At 40.7% G+C, this 25,827-nt stretch overlaps 6 non-coding genes across 6 annotated transcripts; all 6 read left to right on the plus strand.

Annotated features, from left to right (window-relative positions):
- Window positions 1–2,093: 2,093 nt before the first annotated feature.
- trnar-ccu (transfer RNA arginine (anticodon CCU)) lies at window positions 2,094–2,166 on the plus strand. The gene has a single exon. It is a non-coding gene; the product is annotated as a tRNA-Arg (tRNA).
- Window positions 2,167–2,695: 529 nt separating this feature from the next.
- trnar-ccu (transfer RNA arginine (anticodon CCU)) lies at window positions 2,696–2,768 on the plus strand. The gene has a single exon. It is a non-coding gene; the product is annotated as a tRNA-Arg (tRNA).
- Window positions 2,769–10,056: 7,288 nt separating this feature from the next.
- trnar-ccu (transfer RNA arginine (anticodon CCU)) lies at window positions 10,057–10,129 on the plus strand. Its single transcript has one exon. It is a non-coding gene; the product is annotated as a tRNA-Arg (tRNA).
- Window positions 10,130–10,658: 529 nt separating this feature from the next.
- trnar-ccu (transfer RNA arginine (anticodon CCU)) lies at window positions 10,659–10,731 on the plus strand. The gene has a single exon. It is a non-coding gene; the product is annotated as a tRNA-Arg (tRNA).
- A 7,288-nt stretch (window positions 10,732–18,019) lies between these two features.
- trnar-ccu (transfer RNA arginine (anticodon CCU)) lies at window positions 18,020–18,092 on the plus strand. The gene has a single exon. It is a non-coding gene; the product is annotated as a tRNA-Arg (tRNA).
- Window positions 18,093–18,621: 529 nt separating this feature from the next.
- On the plus strand, window positions 18,622–18,694 carry trnar-ccu (transfer RNA arginine (anticodon CCU)). Its single transcript has one exon. It is a non-coding gene; the product is annotated as a tRNA-Arg (tRNA).
- Window positions 18,695–25,827: the final 7,133 nt, after the last annotated feature.

The following is a 25,827-nucleotide window of genomic DNA, read 5'->3' on the forward strand; positions in this document are numbered from 1 at the left end:
AGTACATATTCACCTACTGTAATATTCCAGATGCATATCAGCTTGGGAATGCAATTTTTGTATATTTCACATTCTTTTCTCTGCTCTTTCAAATGCTTTCCTCCATCTTACTATACTAACTGCTTTTATTGTCATTATTGTGTTACCCAAAGGGTTCGAGTCCAATCTGGCGTGGTTGAAAGCAGAGTGGCGCAGCGGAAGCGTGCTGGGCCCATAACCCAGAGGTCAATAGATTGAAACCATCCTTTGCTAACTGTGTTTTGTAAGCTGACTTAGGGCCTTTACAACCTTTAAGTAAAGTGATCCAGATACAGAAAGTACATATTCACCTACTGTAATATTCCAGATGCATATCAGCTTGGGAATGCAATTTTTGTATATTTCACATTCTTTTCTCTGCTCTTTCAAATGCTTTCCTCCATCTTACTATACTAACTGCTTTTATTGTCATTATTGTGTTACCCAAAGGGTTCGAGTCCAATCTGGGGTACAATGCCAGTTTCATATCAGCATGGCAATCTAGTTTCTACGTGTTTCACATCTTTTTCTTTGCACTTTTAAAAATATCCCTTCCACTGTTATGCTGATGATACCCAGCTATATTTATATATGGAACCAGATGAAAATAATCAGTTAATAAAGCTTCAAGCATGCCTACAAGACATAAAGGCCTGGATGTCCCACAATTTTTTACTTTTAAACTCAGACAAAACTGAATTCATAGTATTTGGGCCCAAAAATCTCAGAGATATGATGTCCAACCATATTGTTACACTAGATGGCATAAGCCTGGCCTCCAGTACTACTGCAAGGAACCTTGGAGTTATGTTTGATCAGGATCTGTCCTTTAACTCACATATAAAACAAATCTCTAGAACAGCCTTCTTCCACCTACGGAACATTGCCAAAATTAGGAGCATCCTGTCTCAAAGTGATGCCGAAAAACTGGTCCATGCATTTGTTACCTCTAGGTTTGACTACTGTAATTCCCTACTTTCAGGATGCCCCAGTAACTCCCTAAAGAGCCTGCAATTAATCCAAAATGCTGCAGCAAGAGTGCTGACTGGAACTAGCAAGAGAGATCATATTTCACCTTCACTAGCTTCTCTCCATTGGCTTCCAATTAAATGTAGAATAGAATTTGAAACCCTGCTTCTTACATATAAAGCTCTGAATGGTCAGGCTCCATCATATTTAGAAGACCTCATAGCACCATATCATCCCAGTAGACCACTTTGCTCTCAGAATGCAGGCCTACTTGTGGTTCCCAGAATTTCCAAAAGTAGAATGGGAGGTAGAGCCTTTAGCTATCAAGCTCCTCTCTTGTGAAACCAGCTCCCAGTTCAGATTCGGGAAGCAGACAGCCTCTCTACTTTTAAGTCTAGGCTTAAAACCTTCCTTTTTAATAAAGCATATAGTTATTTATAGTTATGCTGCCATAGGCTTAGACTGCTGGGGGACCCACCCCCCAATGCACTGAGCTCCTTTCCTCCTCTTGACCATCTCTCCTCTCCTCTCATCCCGCAATTGTCACCACTGTATGTCATTAACTCTGTGTGTTCTCTCCCGTAGTTGTCTTTGTCATCCTCTGTCCCCTTCTCTCTGTCCCTTTCTGCAGGTGTCCCCCGGCTTTGAAGCTGTGTGTCTTCCAGCGTGAAGCTACTGGTCCTACCAATCTGCCCAATGTTTTGTTGTTGCTTTTTGTTGCTCTGTTCTTTTCCCTCTCCCCTTTCCACTCACCCCAACCGGTCGAGGCAAATGGCCGTCCACCCTGAGCCTGGTTCTGCTGGAGGTTTCTTCCGTTAAAGGGAGTTTTTCCTCTCCACTGTTGCCTATGGCTTGCTCCAGGGGGAATTGTTGGGTTCTCTTTATATATCTTTATAATCTTGACTTTATTCTGTAAAGTGCCCTGAGATGACTTTGTTGTGAATTGGCACTATATAAATAAAGTTGAATTGAATTGAACTCACTATATCTACTGCATATGGGGCCATTATTGTGTTACCCAAAGCCAACATGGCATGTCTCACATTATGCTCTGTATAGGAAGCAACTGTTTGGTGGAAGAACTGATGAGTAAAGGTGATTGAGATGCCCCAGTGGCCTAATGGATAAGGCACTGGCCTCCTAAGCCAGGGATTGTGGGTTCAAGTCCCATCTGGGGTGGTTGACAGCAGAGTGGCGCAGCGGAAGCGTGCTGGGCCCATAACCCAGAGGTCGATGGATCGAAACCATCCTCTGCTAACTGTGTTTTGTAAGCTGACTTAGGGCCTTTACAACCTCTTAGTAAAGTGAACCAGATACAGAAAGTACATATTCACCTACTATACAATTCCAGATGCATATCAGCTTGGGAATGCAATTATTGTATATTTCACATTCTTTTCTCTGCTCTTTCAAATGCTTTCCTCCATCTTACTATACTAACTGCTTTTATTGTCATTATTGTGCTACCCAAAGAGTTCGAGTCCAATCTGGGGTACAATGCCAGTTTCATATCAGCATGGCAATCTAGTTTCTACGTGTTTCACATCTTTTTCTTTGCACTTTTAAAAATTTCCCTTCTACTCACTATATCTACTGCATTTGGGGCCATTATTGTGTTACCCAAAGCCAACATGGCATGTCTCACATTATGCTCTGTCTAGGAAGCAACTGTTTGGTGGAAGAACTGATGAGTAAAGGTGTTTGAGAGGCCCCAGTGGCCTAATGGATAAGGCACTGGCCTCCTAAGCCAGGGATTGTGGGTTCAAGTCCCATCTGGGGTGGTTGACAGCAGAGTGGCGCAGCGGAAGTGTGCTGGGCCCATAACCCAGAGGTCGATGGATCGAATCCATCCTCTGCTAACTGTGTTTTGTAAAGTGATTTAGAGCCCTTACAATGTCTTAGTAAAATGAACCAGATACAGACAGTACATATTCATCTACTGTACAATTCCAGATGCATATCAGCTTGGGAATGCAATTTTTGTATATTTCAAATTCCTTTCTCTGCTCTTTCAAATGCTTTCGTCCATCTTACTATACTAACTGCTTTTATTGTCATTATTGTGTTACCCAAAGGGTTCGAGTCCAATCTGGTGTACAATGCCAGTTTCATCTCAGCATTGGAAACTAGTTTCTACGTATTTCACATCTTTTCCCTTCTACTCACTATATCTACTGCATTTGGGGCCATTACTGTGTTACCCAAAGCCAACATGGCATGTCTCACATTATGCTCTATATAGGAAGCAACTGTTAGTTGGAAGAACTGAGGAGTAAAGGTGTTTGTGATGCCCCAGTGGCCTAATGGATAATGCACTGGCCTCCTAAGCCAGGGATTGTGGGTTCGAGTCCCATCTGGGGTGGTTGACAGCAGAGTGGCGCAGCAGAAGCGTGCTGGGCCCATAACCCAGAGGTCAATAGATTGAAACCATCCTTTGCTAACTGTGTTTTGTAAGCTGACTTAGGGCCTTTACAACCTTTAAGTAAAGTGATCCAGATACAGAAAGTACATATTCACCTACTGTAATATTCCAGATGCATATCAGCTTGGGAATGCAATTTTTGTATATTTCACATTCTTTTCTCTGCTCTTTCAAATGCTTTCCTCCATCTTACTATACTAACTGCTTTTATTGTCATTATTGTGTTACCCAAAGGGTTCGAGTCCAATCTGGCGTGGTTGAAAGCAGAGTGGCGCAGCGGAAGCGTGCTGGGCCCATAACCCAGAGGTCGATGGATCGAAACCATCCTCTGCTAACTGTGTTTTGTAAGCTGACTTAGGGCCTTTACAACCTTTTAGTAAAGTGAACCAGATACAGAAAATACATATTCGCCTACTGTACAATTCCAGATGCATATCAGCTTGGGAATGCAATTTTTGTATATTTCACATTCTTTTCTCTGCTCTTTCAAATGCTTTCCTCCATCTTACTATACTAACTGCTTTTATTGTCATTATTGTGTTACCCAAAGGGTTCGACTCCAATCTGGTGTGGTTGAAAGCAGAGTGGCGCAGCGGAAGCGTGCTGGGCCCAAAACCCAGAGGTCGATGGGTCGAAACCATCCTCTGCTAACTGTGTTTTGTAAGCTGACTTAGGGCCTTTACAACCTCTTAGTAAAGTGAACCAGATACAGAAAGTACATATTCACCTACTGTACAATTCCAGATGCATATCCGCTTGGGAATGCAATTATTGTATATTTCACATTCTTTTCTCTGCTCTTTCAAATGCTTTCCTCCATCTTACTATACTAACTGCTTTTATTGTCATTATTGTGCTACCCAAAGGGTTCGAGTCCAATCTGGGGTACAATGCCAGTTTCATATCAGCATGGCAATCTAGTTTCTACGTGTTTCACATCTTTTTCTTTGCACTTTTAAAAATTTCCCTTCTACTCACTATATCTACTGCATTTGGGGCCATTATTGTGTTACCCAAAGCCAACATGGCATGTCTCACATTATGCTCTGTCTAGGAAGCAACTGTTTGGTGGAAGAACTGATGAGTAAAGGTGTTTGAGATGCCCCAGTGGCCTAATGGATAAGGCACTGGCGTTGAGTGAGGATTTTTAACTATAAGCTTTATCAAAAAGGAAAGTTTTAAGCCTAGTCTTAAAAGTAGAGAGGGTGTCTGCTCCACGAATTTGGATTGGAAGCTGGTTCCACAGGAGAGGAGCTTGATAGCTAAAGGCTCTGCCTCCCATTCTACTTTTGCAAACTCTGGGAACCACAAGTAGGCCAGTATTTTGGGATCGAAGTGGTCTAATTGGGCGATACAGGACTATGAGATCTATTAAATATGATGGAGCTTGACCATTAAGAGCTTTGTATGTAAGGAGGAGGGTTTTGAACTCTATTCTAGATTTTATGGGAAGCCAATGAAGAGAAGCTAGTGAAGGTGAAATATGATCTCTCTTTCCTAATCCAGTCAGCACTCTTGCTGCAGCATTTTGGATTAATTGAAGGCTTTTTAGAGAGTTATTAGGACACCCCAGAAGTAGGGAATTACAGTAGTCCAACCTAGAAGTAACAAATGCATGGACAAGTTTTTCGGCATCACTTTGAGACAGGATGCTTCTAATTTTAGCAATGTTCCGTAGGTGGAAGAAGGCTGTTCTAGACATTTGTCTTTTATGTGACGTAAACGCCAAATCTTGGTCAAAGATAACTCCAAGGTTCCTCACCGTAGTACTAGAGGCCAAAGTTATGTCATCTAGAGTAACTATATTGTTAGACAGCATATTTCTCATGTTTTTAGGCCCAAAGAGGATGATTTCAGTTTTGTCTGAATTTAGAAGTAGGAAATTGTAGGACATCCAGTTCTTTATGTCTTTTAGACATGCTTCAAATTTGACTAATTGGTTAGTATCTTCTGGTTTCACAGATAAATAGAGCTGGGTATCATCTGCATATCAGTGGAAGTTTATGGAATGTTTCCTAATGATTTTGCCTAAAGGTGACATGTAGAGATTAAAAAGTATTGGTCCTAACACAGAGCCCTGTGGAACTCCATAGCTGACTTTGGTGCATAAAGAAGAGTCATCATTAACATGAACAAGTTGGAATCTGTCTGACAGATAAGATTTAAACCAATGTAATGTGGTTCCTTTAATCCCAAATCCATGTTCTAGTCTCTGTAATAAAATGTTGTGGTCAATGGTGTCAAATGCGGCACTAAGGTCTAGTAAGACGAGTACAGACACAAGTCCATTATCTGAAGCCAGGAGAAGATCATTGGAGACTTTTACCAGTGCTGTTTCTGTACTGTGATGAGCTCTAAATCCTGACTGAAAGTCTTCATACAAATTATTCCTGTAAAGGTGATCACATAATTGTTTTGCAACTACTTTTTCAAGGATTTTAGAAATAAACGGGAGATTTGATATTGGTCTATAGTTGGCTAAATCCCCTGGATCAAGACAAGGTTTTTTAAGTAATGGTTTGATTACAGCAACTTTATAGGCCTTTGGTACATAGCCAGTTTCTAAAGATAGGTTAATCAAATCTAATATGAAAGTGTCTATTAAAGGTAGAACATCTTTAAGCAATTTGGTTGGAACAGGGTCTAAAAGACATGTTGTTAGTTTTGAGGAGGCGGTAGTTGAACTTAGCTCAGTGAGATCTATGGGTGAAAAGCAGTCTAAGATGGATTGGGGCCTTATTGAGGATTCTATAGCTGTTGTACATGAAGATCTAGCCGTAATATTTGTAGGGAGGATCTGGTGAATCTTTTCCCTAATGGCTACAATTTTACTAGTAAAGAAAGTCATAAAGTCATTGCTGCTCAAAGTTAAGGGAATACTAGGCTCAACAGAACTATGGCTCTTAGTCAGCCTGGCTACAGTGCTGAACAGAAACCGGGGGTTGTTCTTGTTTTCCTCTATTAATGCGGAATAATATGCTGTTCTGGCATCACGGAGAGCTTTTTTGTATGTTTTTAAACTGTTTTTCCAGGCTAACCGGGATTCTTCTAAATTAGTAGAACGCCACTTCCTCTCTAACTTTCGTGTTGTCTGCTTTAAGCTGTGCATTTGTGAATTGTACCATGGAGGTCGGCTCCTCTGATTCACTGCCTTCTATTTCAAAGGGGCAACTGTATCTAGTATCCTACGCAGTGAGGCGGCAGAATCGTCAACTAAATAATCAATTTGCACAGGAGTAAGATGGCTACTCACCATAGTATTGACACATGGTGGTGAAAAAGATGAAGAAATAATTTCTTTAAATGTATTCACAGCATTTTCAGATAAACATCTGCTGTAGTGGAATTTTTTCCTAACTGCTGTATAGTCCGTTATTGTAAATTCAAATGTTATTAGAAAATGGTCAGACAGAAGAGAATTATGAGGAAATACTATTAAATTATCAGTTTCAATGCCATATGTAAGGACAAGGTCTAACGTGTGACTAAAACAATGAGTGGGTTTATTTACATTTTGGGAAAAACCAATTGAATCTAATAATGAATTAAACGCAGTGCTCAGACAGTTACTGTCAGCATCTACATGAATGTTAAAGTCACCCACTATAATGACTTTATCTGTACTAAGCACTAAATCAGATAGAAAATCAGAAAATTCAATCAAAAACTCTGAATAAGGGACTGGAGGACGGTACACGATAACAAATAATAGTGGTTTTTGAGTTTTCCAGTTTGGGTGTGAAAGGCTAAGAGTAAGACTCTCAAATGAGGTATAACTATGTTTAGGTCTAGGAATTATTGATAAGCTAGAGTGAAATATTGCTGCTACTCCTCCACCTCGGCCTGTGCATCTAGGAACATGATAATTAATATGACTTTGGGGGGTTGACTCATTTAAACTGACATATTCTTCCTGCTGCAACCACGTTTCAGTGAGACAAAATAAACCAATTTGATGATCATTTATCAAGTCATTTACTAACAAAGATTTAGAAGAGAGAGATCTGATGTTTAATAATCCACATTTAAAAGTTTTGGGTTTTGGTTCAGTATGAGCAGTTGTATTACCCAAAGGGTTCGAGTCCAATCTGGTGTGGTTCAAAGCAGAGTGGCGCAGCGGAAGCGTGCTGGGCCCATAACCCAGAGGTCGATGGATCGAAACCATCCTCTGCTAACTGTGTTTTGTAAGCTGACTTAGGGCCTTTACAACCTTTTAGTAAAGTGAACCAGATACAGAAAGTACATATTCACCTACTGTACAATTCCAGATGCATATGAGCTTGGGAATGCAATTTTTGTATATTTCACATTCTTTTCTCTGCTCTTTCAAATGCTTTCCTCCATCTTACTATACTAACTGCTTTTATTGTCATTATTGTGTTACCCAAAGGGTTCGAGTCCCATCTGGGGTGGTTGACAGCAGAGTGGCTCAGCGGAAGCGTGCTGGGCCCATAACCCAAAGGTCGATGGTTCGAAACTATCCTCTGCTAACTGTGTTTTGTAAGCTGACTTAGGGCCTTTACAACCTTTAAGTAAAGTGATCCAGATACAGAAAGTACATATTCACCTACTGTAATATTCCAGATGCATATCAGCTTGGGAATGCAATTTTTGTATATTTCACATTCTTTTCTCTGCTCTTTCAAATGCTTTCCTCCATCTTACTATACTAACTGCTTTTATTGTCATTATTGTGTTACCCAAAGGGTTCGAGTCCAATCTGGCGTGGTTGAAAGCAGAGTGGCGCAGCGGAAGCGTGCTGGGCCCATAACCCAGAGGTCAATAGATTGAAACCATCCTTTGCTAACTGTGTTTTGTAAGCTGACTTAGGGCCTTTACAACCTTTAAGTAAAGTGATCCAGATACAGAAAGTACATATTCACCTACTGTAATATTCCAGATGCATATCAGCTTGGGAATGCAATTTTTGTATATTTCACATTCTTTTCTCTGCTCTTTCAAATGCTTTCCTCCATCTTACTATACTAACTGCTTTTATTGTCATTATTGTGTTACCCAAAGGGTTCGAGTCCAATCTGGGGTACAATGCCAGTTTCATATCAGCATGGCAATCTAGTTTCTACGTGTTTCACATCTTTTTCTTTGCACTTTTAAAAATATCCCTTCCACTGTTATGCTGATGATACCCAGCTATATTTATATATGGAACCAGATGAAAATAATCAGTTAATAAAGCTTCAAGCATGCCTACAAGACATAAAGGCCTGGATGTCCCACAATTTTTTACTTTTAAACTCAGACAAAACTGAATTCATAGTATTTGGGCCCAAAAATCTCAGAGATATGATGTCCAACCATATTGTTACACTAGATGGCATAATCCTGGCCTCCAGTACTACTGCAAGGAACCTTGGAGTTATGTTTGATCAGGATCTGTCCTTTAACTCACATACAAAACAAATCTCTAGAACAGCCTTCTTCCACCTACGGAACATTGCCAAAATTAGGAGCATCCTGTCTCAAAGTGATGCCGAAAAACTGGTCCATGCATTTGTTACCTCTAGGTTTGACTACTGTAATTCCCTACTTTCAGGATGCCCCAGTAACTCCCTAAAGAGCCTGCAATTAATCCAAAATGCTGCAGCAAGAGTGCTGACTGGAACTAGCAAGAGAGATCATATTTCACCTTCACTAGCTTCTCTCCATTGGCTTCCAATTAAATGTAGAATAGAATTTGAAACCCTGCTTCTTACATATAAAGCTCTGAATGGTCAGGCTCCATCATATTTAGAAGACCTCATAGCACCATATCATCCCAGTAGACCACTTTGCTCTCAGAATGCAGGCCTACTTGTGGTTCCCAGAATTTCCAAAAGTAGAATGGGAGGTAGAGCCTTTAGCTATCAAGCTCCTCTCTTGTGAAACCAGCTCCCAGTTCAGATTCGGGAAGCAGACAGCCTCTCTACTTTTAAGTCTAGGCTTAAAACCTTCCTTTTTAATAAAGCATATAGTTATTTATAGTTATGCTGCCATAGGCTTAGACTGCTGGGGGACCCACCCCCCAATGCACTGAGCTCCTTTCCTCCTCTTGACCATCTCTCCTCTCCTCTCATCCCGCAATTGTCACCACTGTATGTCATTAACTCTGTGTGTTCTCTCCCGTAGTTGTCTTTGTCATCCTCTGTCCCCTTCTCTCTGTCCCTTTCTGCAGGTGTCCCCCGGCTTTGAAGCTGTGTGTCTTCCAGCGTGAAGCTACTGGTCCTACCAATCTGCCCAATGTTTTGTTGTTGCTTTTTGTTGCTCTGTTCTTTTCCCTCTCCCCTTTCCACTCACCCCAACCGGTCGAGGCAAATGGCCGTCCACCCTGAGCCTGGTTCTGCTGGAGGTTTCTTCCGTTAAAGGGAGTTTTTCCTCTCCACTGTTGCCTATGGCTTGCTCCAGGGGGAATTGTTGGGTTCTCTTTATATATCTTTATAATCTTGACTTTATTCTGTAAAGTGCCCTGAGATGACTTTGTTGTGAATTGGCACTATATAAATAAAGTTGAATTGAATTGAACTCACTATATCTACTGCATATGGGGCCATTATTGTGTTACCCAAAGCCAACATGGCATGTCTCACATTATGCTCTGTATAGGAAGCAACTGTTTGGTGGAAGAACTGATGAGTAAAGGTGATTGAGATGCCCCAGTGGCCTAATGGATAAGGCACTGGCCTCCTAAGCCAGGGATTGTGGGTTCAAGTCCCATCTGGGGTGGTTGACAGCAGAGTGGCGCAGCGGAAGCGTGCTGGGCCCATAACCCAGAGGTCGATGGATCGAAACCATCCTCTGCTAACTGTGTTTTGTAAGCTGACTTAGGGCCTTTACAACCTCTTAGTAAAGTGAACCAGATACAGAAAGTACATATTCACCTACTATACAATTCCAGATGCATATCAGCTTGGGAATGCAATTATTGTATATTTCACATTCTTTTCTCTGCTCTTTCAAATGCTTTCCTCCATCTTACTATACTAACTGCTTTTATTGTCATTATTGTGCTACCCAAAGAGTTCGAGTCCAATCTGGGGTACAATGCCAGTTTCATATCAGCATGGCAATCTAGTTTCTACGTGTTTCACATCTTTTTCTTTGCACTTTTAAAAATTTCCCTTCTACTCACTATATCTACTGCATTTGGGGCCATTATTGTGTTACCCAAAGCCAACATGGCATGTCTCACATTATGCTCTGTCTAGGAAGCAACTGTTTGGTGGAAGAACTGATGAGTAAAGGTGTTTGAGAGGCCCCAGTGGCCTAATGGATAAGGCACTGGCCTCCTAAGCCAGGGATTGTGGGTTCAAGTCCCATCTGGGGTGGTTGACAGCAGAGTGGCGCAGCGGAAGTGTGCTGGGCCCATAACCCAGAGGTCGATGGATCGAATCCATCCTCTGCTAACTGTGTTTTGTAAAGTGATTTAGAGCCCTTACAATGTCTTAGTAAAATGAACCAGATACAGACAGTACATATTCATCTACTGTACAATTCCAGATGCATATCAGCTTGGGAATGCAATTTTTGTATATTTCAAATTCCTTTCTCTGCTCTTTCAAATGCTTTCGTCCATCTTACTATACTAACTGCTTTTATTGTCATTATTGTGTTACCCAAAGGGTTCGAGTCCAATCTGGTGTACAATGCCAGTTTCATCTCAGCATTGGAAACTAGTTTCTACGTATTTCACATCTTTTCCCTTCTACTCACTATATCTACTGCATTTGGGGCCATTACTGTGTTACCCAAAGCCAACATGGCATGTCTCACATTATGCTCTATATAGGAAGCAACTGTTAGTTGGAAGAACTGAGGAGTAAAGGTGTTTGTGATGCCCCAGTGGCCTAATGGATAATGCACTGGCCTCCTAAGCCAGGGATTGTGGGTTCGAGTCCCATCTGGGGTGGTTGACAGCAGAGTGGCGCAGCAGAAGCGTGCTGGGCCCATAACCCAGAGGTCAATAGATTGAAACCATCCTTTGCTAACTGTGTTTTGTAAGCTGACTTAGGGCCTTTACAACCTTTAAGTAAAGTGATCCAGATACAGAAAGTACATATTCACCTACTGTAATATTCCAGATGCATATCAGCTTGGGAATGCAATTTTTGTATATTTCACATTCTTTTCTCTGCTCTTTCAAATGCTTTCCTCCATCTTACTATACTAACTGCTTTTATTGTCATTATTGTGTTACCCAAAGGGTTCGAGTCCAATCTGGCGTGGTTGAAAGCAGAGTGGCGCAGCGGAAGCGTGCTGGGCCCATAACCCAGAGGTCGATGGATCGAAACCATCCTCTGCTAACTGTGTTTTGTAAGCTGACTTAGGGCCTTTACAACCTTTTAGTAAAGTGAACCAGATACAGAAAATACATATTCGCCTACTGTACAATTCCAGATGCATATCAGCTTGGGAATGCAATTTTTGTATATTTCACATTCTTTTCTCTGCTCTTTCAAATGCTTTCCTCCATCTTACTATACTAACTGCTTTTATTGTCATTATTGTGTTACCCAAAGGGTTCGACTCCAATCTGGTGTGGTTGAAAGCAGAGTGGCGCAGCGGAAGCGTGCTGGGCCCAAAACCCAGAGGTCGATGGGTCGAAACCATCCTCTGCTAACTGTGTTTTGTAAGCTGACTTAGGGCCTTTACAACCTCTTAGTAAAGTGAACCAGATACAGAAAGTACATATTCACCTACTGTACAATTCCAGATGCATATCCGCTTGGGAATGCAATTATTGTATATTTCACATTCTTTTCTCTGCTCTTTCAAATGCTTTCCTCCATCTTACTATACTAACTGCTTTTATTGTCATTATTGTGCTACCCAAAGGGTTCGAGTCCAATCTGGGGTACAATGCCAGTTTCATATCAGCATGGCAATCTAGTTTCTACGTGTTTCACATCTTTTTCTTTGCACTTTTAAAAATTTCCCTTCTACTCACTATATCTACTGCATTTGGGGCCATTATTGTGTTACCCAAAGCCAACATGGCATGTCTCACATTATGCTCTGTCTAGGAAGCAACTGTTTGGTGGAAGAACTGATGAGTAAAGGTGTTTGAGATGCCCCAGTGGCCTAATGGATAAGGCACTGGCGTTGAGTGAGGATTTTTAACTATAAGCTTTATCAAAAAGGAAAGTTTTAAGCCTAGTCTTAAAAGTAGAGAGGGTGTCTGCTCCACGAATTTGGATTGGAAGCTGGTTCCACAGGAGAGGAGCTTGATAGCTAAAGGCTCTGCCTCCCATTCTACTTTTGCAAACTCTGGGAACCACAAGTAGGCCAGTATTTTGGGATCGAAGTGGTCTAATTGGGCGATACAGGACTATGAGATCTATTAAATATGATGGAGCTTGACCATTAAGAGCTTTGTATGTAAGGAGGAGGGTTTTGAACTCTATTCTAGATTTTATGGGAAGCCAATGAAGAGAAGCTAGTGAAGGTGAAATATGATCTCTCTTTCCTAATCCAGTCAGCACTCTTGCTGCAGCATTTTGGATTAATTGAAGGCTTTTTAGAGAGTTATTAGGACACCCCAGAAGTAGGGAATTACAGTAGTCCAACCTAGAAGTAACAAATGCATGGACAAGTTTTTCGGCATCACTTTGAGACAGGATGCTTCTAATTTTAGCAATGTTCCGTAGGTGGAAGAAGGCTGTTCTAGACATTTGTCTTTTATGTGACGTAAACGCCAAATCTTGGTCAAAGATAACTCCAAGGTTCCTCACCGTAGTACTAGAGGCCAAAGTTATGTCATCTAGAGTAACTATATTGTTAGACAGCATATTTCTCATGTTTTTAGGCCCAAAGAGGATGATTTCAGTTTTGTCTGAATTTAGAAGTAGGAAATTGTAGGACATCCAGTTCTTTATGTCTTTTAGACATGCTTCAAATTTGACTAATTGGTTAGTATCTTCTGGTTTCACAGATAAATAGAGCTGGGTATCATCTGCATATCAGTGGAAGTTTATGGAATGTTTCCTAATGATTTTGCCTAAAGGTGACATGTAGAGATTAAAAAGTATTGGTCCTAACACAGAGCCCTGTGGAACTCCATAGCTGACTTTGGTGCATAAAGAAGAGTCATCATTAACATGAACAAGTTGGAATCTGTCTGACAGATAAGATTTAAACCAATGTAATGTGGTTCCTTTAATCCCAAATCCATGTTCTAGTCTCTGTAATAAAATGTTGTGGTCAATGGTGTCAAATGCGGCACTAAGGTCTAGTAAGACGAGTACAGACACAAGTCCATTATCTGAAGCCAGGAGAAGATCATTGGAGACTTTTACCAGTGCTGTTTCTGTACTGTGATGAGCTCTAAATCCTGACTGAAAGTCTTCATACAAATTATTCCTGTAAAGGTGATCACATAATTGTTTTGCAACTACTTTTTCAAGGATTTTAGAAATAAACGGGAGATTTGATATTGGTCTATAGTTGGCTAAATCCCCTGGATCAAGACAAGGTTTTTTAAGTAATGGTTTGATTACAGCAACTTTATAGGCCTTTGGTACATAGCCAGTTTCTAAAGATAGGTTAATCAAATCTAATATGAAAGTGTCTATTAAAGGTAGAACATCTTTAAGCAATTTGGTTGGAACAGGGTCTAAAAGACATGTTGTTAGTTTTGAGGAGGCGGTAGTTGAACTTAGCTCAGTGAGATCTATGGGTGAAAAGCAGTCTAAGATGGATTGGGGCCTTATTGAGGATTCTATAGCTGTTGTACATGAAGATCTAGCCGTAATATTTGTAGGGAGGATCTGGTGAATCTTTTCCCTAATGGCTACAATTTTACTAGTAAAGAAAGTCATAAAGTCATTGCTGCTCAAAGTTAAGGGAATACTAGGCTCAACAGAACTATGGCTCTTAGTCAGCCTGGCTACAGTGCTGAACAGAAACCGGGGGTTGTTCTTGTTTTCCTCTATTAATGCGGAATAATATGCTGTTCTGGCATCACGGAGAGCTTTTTTGTATGTTTTTAAACTGTTTTTCCAGGCTAACCGGGATTCTTCTAAATTAGTAGAACGCCACTTCCTCTCTAACTTTCGTGTTGTCTGCTTTAAGCTGTGCATTTGTGAATTGTACCATGGAGGTCGGCTCCTCTGATTCACTGCCTTCTATTTCAAAGGGGCAACTGTATCTAGTATCCTACGCAGTGAGGCGGCAGAATCGTCAACTAAATAATCAATTTGCACAGGAGTAAGATGGCTACTCACCATAGTATTGACACATGGTGGTGAAAAAGATGAAGAAATAATTTCTTTAAATGTATTCACAGCATTTTCAGATAAACATCTGCTGTAGTGGAATTTTTTCCTAACTGCTGTATAGTCCGTTATTGTAAATTCAAATGTTATTAGAAAATGGTCAGACAGAAGAGAATTATGAGGAAATACTATTAAATTATCAGTTTCAATGCCATATGTAAGGACAAGGTCTAACGTGTGACTAAAACAATGAGTGGGTTTATTTACATTTTGGGAAAAACCAATTGAATCTAATAATGAATTAAACGCAGTGCTCAGACAGTTACTGTCAGCATCTACATGAATGTTAAAGTCACCCACTATAATGACTTTATCTGTACTAAGCACTAAATCAGATAGAAAATCAGAAAATTCAATCAAAAACTCTGAATAAGGGACTGGAGGACGGTACACGATAACAAATAATAGTGGTTTTTGAGTTTTCCAGTTTGGGTGTGAAAGGCTAAGAGTAAGACTCTCAAATGAGGTATAACTATGTTTAGGTCTAGGAATTATTGATAAGCTAGAGTGAAATATTGCTGCTACTCCTCCACCTCGGCCTGTGCATCTAGGAACATGATAATTAATATGACTTTGGGGGGTTGACTCATTTAAACTGACATATTCTTCCTGCTGCAACCACGTTTCAGTGAGACAAAATAAACCAATTTGATGATCATTTATCAAGTCATTTACTAACAAAGATTTAGAAGAGAGAGATCTGATGTTTAATAATCCACATTTAAAAGTTTTGGGTTTTGGTTCAGTATGAGCAGTTGTATTACCCAAAGGGTTCGAGTCCAATCTGGTGTGGTTCAAAGCAGAGTGGCGCAGCGGAAGCGTGCTGGGCCCATAACCCAGAGGTCGATGGATCGAAACCATCCTCTGCTAACTGTGTTTTGTAAGCTGACTTAGGGCCTTTACAACCTTTTAGTAAAGTGAACCAGATACAGAAAGTACATATTCACCTACTGTACAATTCCAGATGCATATGAGCTTGGGAATGCAATTTTTGTATATTTCACATTCTTTTCTCTGCTCTTTCAAATGCTTTCCTCCATCTTACTATACTAACTGCTTTTATTGTCATTATTGTGTTACCCAAAGGGTTCGAGTCCCATCTGGGGTGGTTGACAGCAGAGTGGCTCAGCGGAAGCGTGCTGGGCCCATAACCCAAAGGTCGATGGTTCGAAACTATCCTCTGCTAACTGTGTTTTGTAAGCTGACTTAGGGCCTTTACAACCTTTAAGTAAAGTGATCCAGATACAGAAAGTACATATTCACCTACTGTAATATTCCAGATGCATATCAGCTTGGGAATGCAATTTTTGTATATTTCACATTCTTTTCTCTGCTCTTTCAAATGCTTTCCTCCATCTTACTATACTAACTGCTTTTATTGTCATTATTGTGTTACCCAAAGGGTTCGAGTCCAATCTGGCGTGGTTGAAAGCAGAGTGGCGCAGCGGAAGCGTGCTGGGCCCATAACCCAGAGGTCAATAGATTGAAACCATCCTTTGCTAACTGTGTTTTGTAAGCTGACTTAGGGCCTTTACAACCTTTAAGTAAAGTGATCCAGATACAGAAAGTACATATTCACCTACTGTAATATTCCAGATGCATATCAGCTTGGGAATGCAATTTTTGTATATTTCACATTCTTTTCTCTGCTCTTTCAAATGCTTTCCTCCATCTTACTATACTAACTGCTTTTATTGTCATTATTGTGTTACCCAAAGGGTTCGAGTCCAATCTGGGGTACAATGCCAGTTTCATATCAGCATGGCAATCTAGTTTCTACGTGTTTCACATCTTTTTCTTTGCACTTTTAAAAATATCCCTTCCACTGTTATGCTGATGATACCCAGCTATATTTATATATGGAACCAGATGAAAATAATCAGTTAATAAAGCTTCAAGCATGCCTACAAGACATAAAGGCCTGGATGTCCCACAATTTTTTACTTTTAAACTCAGACAAAACTGAATTCATAGTATTTGGGCCCAAAAATCTCAGAGATATGATGTCCAACCATATTGTTACACTAGATGGCATAATCCTGGCCTCCAGTACTACTGCAAGGAACCTTGGAGTTATGTTTGATCAGGATCTGTCCTTTAACTCACATACAAAACAAATCTCTAGAACAGCCTTCTTCCACCTACGGAACATTGCCAAAATTAGGAGCATCCTGTCTCAAAGTGATGCCGAAAAACTGGTCCATGCATTTGTTACCTCTAGGTTTGACTACTGTAATTCCCTACTTTCAGGATGCCCCAGTAACTCCCTAAAGAGCCTGCAATTAATCCAAAATGCTGCAGCAAGAGTGCTGACTGGAACTAGCAAGAGAGATCATATTTCACCTTCACTAGCTTCTCTCCATTGGCTTCCAATTAAATGTAGAATAGAATTTGAAACCCTGCTTCTTACATATAAAGCTCTGAATGGTCAGGCTCCATCATATTTAGAAGACCTCATAGCACCATATCATCCCAGTAGACCACTTTGCTCTCAGAATGCAGGCCTACTTGTGGTTCCCAGAATTTCCAAAAGTAGAATGGGAGGTAGAGCCTTTAGCTATCAAGCTCCTCTCTTGTGAAACCAGCTCCCAGTTCAGATTCGGGAAGCAGACAGCCTCTCTACTTTTAAGTCTAGGCTTAAAACCTTCCTTTTTAATAAAGCATATAGTTATTTATAGTTATGCTGCCATAGGCTTAGACTGCTGGGGGACCCACCCCCCAATGCACTGAGCTCCTTTCCTCCTCTTGACCATCTCTCCTCTCCTCTCATCCCGCAATTGTCACCACTGTATGTCATTAACTCTGTGTGTTCTCTCCCGTAGTTGTCTTTGTCATCCTCTGTCCCCTTCTCTCTGTCCCTTTCTGCAGGTGTCCCCCGGCTTTGAAGCTGTGTGTCTTCCAGCGTGAAGCTACTGGTCCTACCAATCTGCCCAATGTTTTGTTGTTGCTTTTTGTTGCTCTGTTCTTTTCCCTCTCCCCTTTCCACTCACCCCAACCGGTCGAGGCAAATGGCCGTCCACCCTGAGCCTGGTTCTGCTGGAGGTTTCTTCCGTTAAAGGGAGTTTTTCCTCTCCACTGTTGCCTATGGCTTGCTCCAGGGGGAATTGTTGGGTTCTCTTTATATATCTTTATAATCTTGACTTTATTCTGTAAAGTGCCCTGAGATGACTTTGTTGTGAATTGGCACTATATAAATAAAGTTGAATTGAATTGAACTCACTATATCTACTGCATATGGGGCCATTATTGTGTTACCCAAAGCCAACATGGCATGTCTCACATTATGCTCTGTATAGGAAGCAACTGTTTGGTGGAAGAACTGATGAGTAAAGGTGATTGAGATGCCCCAGTGGCCTAATGGATAAGGCACTGGCCTCCTAAGCCAGGGATTGTGGGTTCAAGTCCCATCTGGGGTGGTTGACAGCAGAGTGGCGCAGCGGAAGCGTGCTGGGCCCATAACCCAGAGGTCGATGGATCGAAACCATCCTCTGCTAACTGTGTTTTGTAAGCTGACTTAGGGCCTTTACAACCTCTTAGTAAAGTGAACCAGATACAGAAAGTACATATTCACCTACTATACAATTCCAGATGCATATCAGCTTGGGAATGCAATTATTGTATATTTCACATTCTTTTCTCTGCTCTTTCAAATGCTTTCCTCCATCTTACTATACTAACTGCTTTTATTGTCATTATTGGTCTACCCAAAGGGTTCGAGTCCAATCTGGGGTACAATGCCAGTTTCATATCAGCATGGCAATCTAGTTTCTACGTGTTTCACATCTTTTTCTTTGCACTTTTAAAAATTTCCCTTCTACTCACTATATCTACTGCATTTGGGGCCATTATTGTGTTACCCAAAGCCAACATGGCATGTCTCACATTATGCTCTGTCTAGGAAGCAACTGTTTGGTGGAAGAACTGATGAGTAAAGGTGTTTGAGAGGCCCCAGTGGCCTAATGGATAAGGCACTGGCCTCCTAAGCCAGGGATTGTGGGTTCAAGTCCCATCTGGGGTGGTTGACAGCAGAGTGGCGCAGCGGAAGCGTGCTGGGCCCATAACCCAGAGGTCGATGGATCGAAACCATCCTCTGCTAACTGTGTTTTGTAAGCTGACTTAGGGCCTTTGCAACTTTTTAGTAAAGTGAACCAGATACAGAATGTACATATTCACCTACTGTACAATTCCAGATGCATATCAGCTTGGGAATGCAATTTTTGTATATTTCACATTCTTTTCTCTGCTCTTTCAAATGCTTTCCTCAATCTTACTATACTAACTGCTTTTATTGTCATTATTGTGTTACCCAAAGGGTTCGAGTCCAATCTGGTTTGGTTGAAAGCAGAGTGGCGCAGCAGAAGTGTGCTGGGCCCATAACCCAGAGGTCGATGGATCGAATCCATCCTCTGCTAACTGTGTTTTGTAAAGTGATTTAGAGCCTTTACAATGTCTTAGTAAAATGAACCAGATACAGACAGTACATATTCATCTACTGTACAATTCCAGATGCATATCAGCTTGGGAATGCAATTTTTGTATATTTCAAATTCCTTTCTCTGCTCTTTCAAATGCTTTCGTCCATCTTACTATACTAACTGCTTTTATTGTCATTATTGTGTTACCCAAAGGGTTCGAGTCCAATCTGGTGTACAATGCCAGTTTCATCTCAGCATGGCAATCTAGTTTCTACGTATTTCACATCTTTTCCTTTCTACTCACTATATCTACTGCATTTGGGGCCATTACTGTGTTACCCAAAGCCAACATGGCATGTCTCACATTATGCTCTATATAGGAAGCAACTGTTAGTTGGAAGAACTGAGGAGTAAAGGTGTTTGTGATGCCCCAGTGGCCTAATGGATAATGCACTGGCCTCCTAAGCCAGGGATTGTGGGTTCGAGTCCCATCTGGGGTGGTTGACAGCAGAGTGGCGCAGCAGAAGCGTGCTGGGCCCATAACCCAGAGGTCAATAGATTGAAACCATCCTTTGCTAACTGTGTTTTGTAAGCTGACTTAGGGCCTTTACAACCTTTAAGTAAAGTGATCCAGATACAGAAAGTACATATTCACCTACTGTAATATTCCAGATGCATATCAGCTTGGGAATGCAATTTTTGTATATTTCACATTCTTTTCTCTGCTCTTTCAAATGCTTTCCTCCATCTTACTATACTAACTGCTTTTATTGTCATTATTGTGTTACCCAAAGGGTTCGAGTCCAATCTGGCGTGGTTGAAAGCAGAGTGGCGCAGCGGAAGCGTGCTGGGCCCATAACCCAGAGGTCGATGGATCGAAACCATCCTCTGCTAACTGTGTTTTGTAAGCTGACTTAGGGCCTTTACAACCTTTTAGTAAAGTGAACCAGATACAGAAAATACATATTCGCCTACTGTACAATTCCAGATGCATATCAGCTTGGGAATGCAATTATTGTATATTTCACTTTCTTTTCTCTGCTCTTTCAAATGCTTTCCTCCATCTTACTATACTAACTGCTTTTATTGTCATTATTGTGCTACCCAAAGGGTTCGAGTCCAATCTGGGGTACAATGCCAGTTTCATATCATCATGGCAATCTAGTTTCTACGTGTTTCACATCTTTTTCTTTGCACTTTTAAAAATATCCTTTCCACTGTTATGCTGATGATACCCAGCTATATTTATATATGGAACCAGATGAAAATAATCAGTTAATAAAGCTTCAAGCATGCCTACAAGACATAAAGGCCTGGATGTCCCACAATTTTTTACTTTTAAACTCAGACAAAACTGAATTCATAGTATTTGGGCCCAAAAATCTCAGAGATATGATGTCCAACCATATTGTTACACTAGATGGCATAAGCCTGGCCTCCAGTACTACTGCAAGGAACCTTGGAGTTATGTTTGATCAGGATCTGTCCTTTAACTCACATATAAAACAAATCTCTAGAACAGCCTTCTTCCACCTACGGAACATTGCCAAAATTAGGAGCATCCTGTCTCAAAGTGATGCCGAAAAACTGGTCCATGCATTTGTTACCTCTAGGTTTGACTACTGTAATTCCCTACTTTCAGGATGCCCCAGTAACTCCCTAAAGAGCCTGCAATTAATCCAAAATGCTGCAGCAAGAGTGCTGACTGGAACTAGCAAGAGAGATCATATTTCACCTTCACTAGCTTCTCTCCATTGGCTTCCAATTAAATGTAGAATAGAATTTGAAACCCTGCTTCTTACATATAAAGCTCTGAATGGTCAGGCTCCATCATATTTAGAAGACCTCATAGCACCATATCATCCCAGTAGACCACTTTGCTCTCAGAATGCAGGCCTACTTGTGGTTCCCAGAATTTCCAAAAGTAGAATGGGAGGTAGAGCCTTTAGCTATCAAGCTCCTCTCTTGTGAAACCAGCTCCTAGTTCAGATTCGGGAAGCAGACAGCCTCTCTACTTTTAAGTCTAGGCTTAAAACCTTCCTTTTTAATAAAGCATATAGTTATTTATAGTTATGCTGCCATAGGCTTAGACTGCTGGGGGACCCACCCCCCAATGCACTGAGCTCCTTTCCTCCTCTTGACCATCTCTCCTCTCCTCTCATCCCGCAATTGTCACCACTGTATGTCATTAACTCTGTGTGTTCTCTCCCGTAGTTGTCTTTGTCATCCTCTGTCCCCTTCTCTCTGTCCCTTTCTGCAGGTGTCCCCCGGCTTTGAAGCTGTGTGTCTTCCAGCGTGAAGCTACTGGTCCTACCAATCTGCCCAATGTTTTGTTGTTGCTTTTTGTTGCTCTGTTCTTTTCCCTCTCCCCTTTCCACTCACCCCAACCGGTCGAGGCAAATGGCCGTCCACCCTGAGCCTGGTTCTGCTGGAGGTTTCTTCCGTTAAAGGGAGTTTTTCCTCTCCACTGTTGCCTATGGCTTGCTCCAGGGGGAATTGTTGGGTTCTCTTTACATATCTTTATAATCTTGACTTTATTCTGTAAAGTGCCCTGAGATGACTTTGTTGTGAATTGGCACTATATAAATAAAGTTGAATTGAATTGAACTCACTATATCTACTGCATTTGGGGCCATTATTGTGTTACCCAAAGCCAACATGGCATGTCTCACATTATGCTCTGTCTAGGAAGCAACTGTTTGGTGGAAGAACTGATGAGTAAAGGTGTTTGAGATGCCCCAGTGGCCTAATGGATAAGGCACTGGCGTTGAGTGAGGATTTTTAACTATAAGCTTTATCAAAAAGGAAAGTTTTAAGCCTAGTCTTAAAAGTAGAGAGGGTGTCTGCTCCCCGAATTTGGATTGGAAGCTGGTTCCACAGGAGAGGAGCTTGATAGCTAAAGGCTCTGCCTCCCATTCTACTTTTGCAAACTCTGGGAACCACAAGTAGGCCAGTATTTTGGGATCGAAGTGGTCTAATTGGGCGATACAGGACTATGAGATCTATTAAATATGATGGAGCTTGACCATTAAGAGCTTTGTATGTAAGGAGGAGGGTTTTGAACTCTATTCTAGATTTTATGGGAAGCCAATGAAGAGAAGCTAGTGAAGGTGAAATATGATCTCTCTTTCCTAATCCAGTCAGCACTCTTGCTGCAGCATTTTGGATTAATTGAAGGCTTTTTAGAGAGTTATTAGGACACCCCAGAAGTAGGGAATTACAGTAGTCCAACCTAGAAGTAACAAATGCATGGACAAGTTTTTCGGCATCACTTTGAGACAGGATGCTTCTAATTTTAGCAATGTTCCGTAGGTGGAAGAAGGCTGTTCTAGACATTTGTCTTTTATGTGACGTAAACGCCAAATCTTGGTCAAAGATAACTCCAAGGTTCCTCACCGTAGTACTAGAGGCCAAAGTTATGTCATCTAGAGTAACTATATTGTTAGACAGCATATTTCTCATGTTTTTAGGCCCAAAGAGGATGATTTCAGTTTTGTCTGAATTTAGAAGTGGGAAATTGTAGGACATCCAGTTCTTTATGTCTTTTAGACATGCTTCAAATTTGACTAATTGGTTAGTATCTTCTGGTTTCACAGATAAATAGAGCTGGGTATCATCTGCATATCAGTGGAAGTTTATGGAATGTTTCCTAATGATTTTGCCTAAAGGTGACATGTAGAGATTAAAAAGTATTGGTCCTAACACAGAGCCCTGTGGAACTCCATAGCTGACTTTGGTGCATAAAGAAGAGTCATCATTAACATGAACAAGTTGGAATCTGTCTGACAGATAAGATTTAAACCAATGTAATGTGGTTCCTTTAATCCCAAATCCATGTTCTAGTCTCTGTAATAAAATGTTGTGGTCAATGGTGTCAAATGCGGCACTAAGGTCTAGTAAGACGAGTACAGACACAAGTCCATTATCTGAAGCCAGGAGAAGATCATTGGAGACTTTTACCAGTGCTGTTTCTGTACTGTGATGAGCTCTAAATCCTGACTGAAAGTCTTCATACAAATTATTCCTGTAAAGGTGATCACATAATTGTTTTGCAACTACTTTTTCAAGGATTTTAGAAATAAACGGGAGATTTGATATTGGTCTATAGTTGGCTAAATCCCCTGGATCAAGACAAGGTTTTTTAAGTAATGGTTTGATTACAGCAACTTTATAGGCCTTTGGTACATAGCCAGTTTCTAAAGATAGGTTAATCAAATCTAATATGAAAGTGTCTATTAAAGGTAGAACATCTTTAAGCAATTTGGTTGGAACAGGGTCTAAAAGACATGTTGTTAGTTTTGAGGAGGCGGTAGTTGAACTTAGCTCAGTGAGATCTATGGGTGAAAAGCAGTCTAAGATGGATTGGGGCCTTATTGAGGATTCTATAGCTGTTGTACATGAAGATCTAGCCGTAATATTTGTAGGGAGGATCTGGTGAATCTTTTCCCTAATGGCTACAATTTTACTAGTAAAGAAAGTCATAAAGTCATTGCTGCTCAAAGTTAAGGGAATACTAGGCTCAACAGAACTATGGCTCTTAGTCAGCCTGGCTACAGTGCTGAACAGAAACCGGGGGTTGTTCTTGTTTTCCTCTATTAATGCGGAATAATATGCTGTTCTGGCATCACGGAGAGCTTTTTTGTATGTTTTTAAACTGTTTTTCCAGGCTAACCGGGATTCTTCTAAATTAGTGGAACGCCACTTCCTCTCTAACTTTCGTGTTGTCTGCTTTAAGCTGTGCATTTGTGAATTGTACCATGGAGGTCGGCTCCTCTGATTCACTGCCTTCTATTTCAAAGGGGCAACTGTATCTAGTATCCTACGCAGTGAGGCGGCAGAATCGTCAACTAAATAATCAATTTGCACAGGAGTAAGATGGCTACTCACCATAGTATTGACACATGGTGGTGAAAAAGATGAAGAAATAATTTCTTTAAATGTATTCACAGCATTTTCAGATAAACATCTGCTGTAGTGGAATTTTTTCCTAACTGCTGTATAGTCCGTTATTGTAAAATCAAATGTTATTAGAAAATGGTCAGACAGAAGAGAATTATGAGGAAATACTATTAAATTATCAGTTTCAATGCCATATGTAAGGACAAGGTCTAACGTGTGACTAAAACAATGAGTGGGTTTATTTACATTTTGGGAAAAACCAATTGAATCTAATAATGAATTAAACGCAGTGCTCAAACAGTTACTGTCAGCATCTACATGAATGTTAAAGTCACCCACTATAATGACTTTATCTGTACTAAGCACTAAATCAGATAGAAAATCAGAAAATTCAATCAAAAACTCTGAATAAGGGACTGGAGGACGGTACACGATAACAAATAATAGTGGTTTTTGAGTTTTCCAGTTTGGGTGTGAAAGGCTAAGAGTAAGACTCTCAAATGAGGTATAACTATGTTTAGGTCTAGGAATTATTGATAAGCTAGAGTGAAATATTGCTGCTACTCCTCCACCTCGGCCTGTGCATCTAGGAACATGATAATTAATATGACTTTGGGGGGTTGACTCATTTAAACTGACATATTCTTCCTGCTGCAACCACGTTTCAGTGAGACAAAATAAACCAATTTGATGATCATTTATCAAGTCATTTACTAACAAAGATTTAGAAGAGAGAGATCTGATGTTTAATAATCCACATTTAAAAGTTTTGGGTTTTGGTTCAGTATGAGCAGTTGTATTACCCAAAGGGTTCGAGTCCAATCTGGTGTGGTTCAAAGCAGAGTGGCGCAGCGGAAGCGTGCTGGGCCCATAACCCAGAGGTCGATGGATCGAAACCATCCTCTGCTAACTGTGTTTTGTAAGCTGACTTAGGGCCTTTACAACCTTTTAGTAAAGTGAACCAGATACAGAAAGTACATATTCACCTACTGTACAATTCCAGATGCATATGAGCTTGGGAATGCAATTTTTGTATATTTCACATTCTTTTCTCTGCTCTTTCAAATGCTTTCCTCCATCTTACTATACTAACTGCTTTTATTGTCATTATTGTGTTACCCAAAGGGTTCGAGTCCCATCTGGGGTGGTTGACAGCAGAGTGGCTCAGCGGAAGCGTGCTGGGCCCATAACCCAAAGGTCGATGGTTCGAAACTATCCTCTGCTAACTGTGTTTTGTAAGCTGACTTAGGGCCTTTACAACCTTTAAGTAAAGTGATCCAGATACAGAAAGTACATATTCACCTACTGTAATATTCCAGATGCATATCAGCTTGGGAATGCAATTTTTGTATATTTCACATTCTTTTCTCTGCTCTTTCAAATGCTTTCCTCCATCTTACTATACTAACTGCTTTTATTGTCATTATTGTGTTACCCAAAGGGTTCGAGTCCAATCTGGCGTGGTTGAAAGCAGAGTGGCGCAGCGGAAGCGTGCTGGGCCCATAACCCAGAGGTCAATAGATTGAAACCATCCTTTGCTAACTGTGTTTTGTAAGCTGACTTAGGGCCTTTACAACCTTTAAGTAAAGTGATCCAGATACAGAAAGTACATATTCACCTACTGTAATATTCCAGATGCATATCAGCTTGGGAATGCAATTTTTGTATATTTCACATTCTTTTCTCTGCTCTTTCAAATGCTTTCCTCCATCTTACTATACTAACTGCTTTTATTGTCATTATTGTGTTACCCAAAGGGTTCGAGTCCAATCTGGGGTACAATGCCAGTTTCATATCAGCATGGCAATCTAGTTTCTACGTGTTTCACATCTTTTTC

This window comes from Channa argus, unplaced genomic scaffold (genome assembly GCF_033026475.1).
Source record: "Channa argus isolate prfri unplaced genomic scaffold, Channa argus male v1.0 Contig013, whole genome shotgun sequence".
NCBI lineage: Eukaryota > Metazoa > Chordata > Actinopteri > Anabantiformes > Channidae > Channa > Channa argus.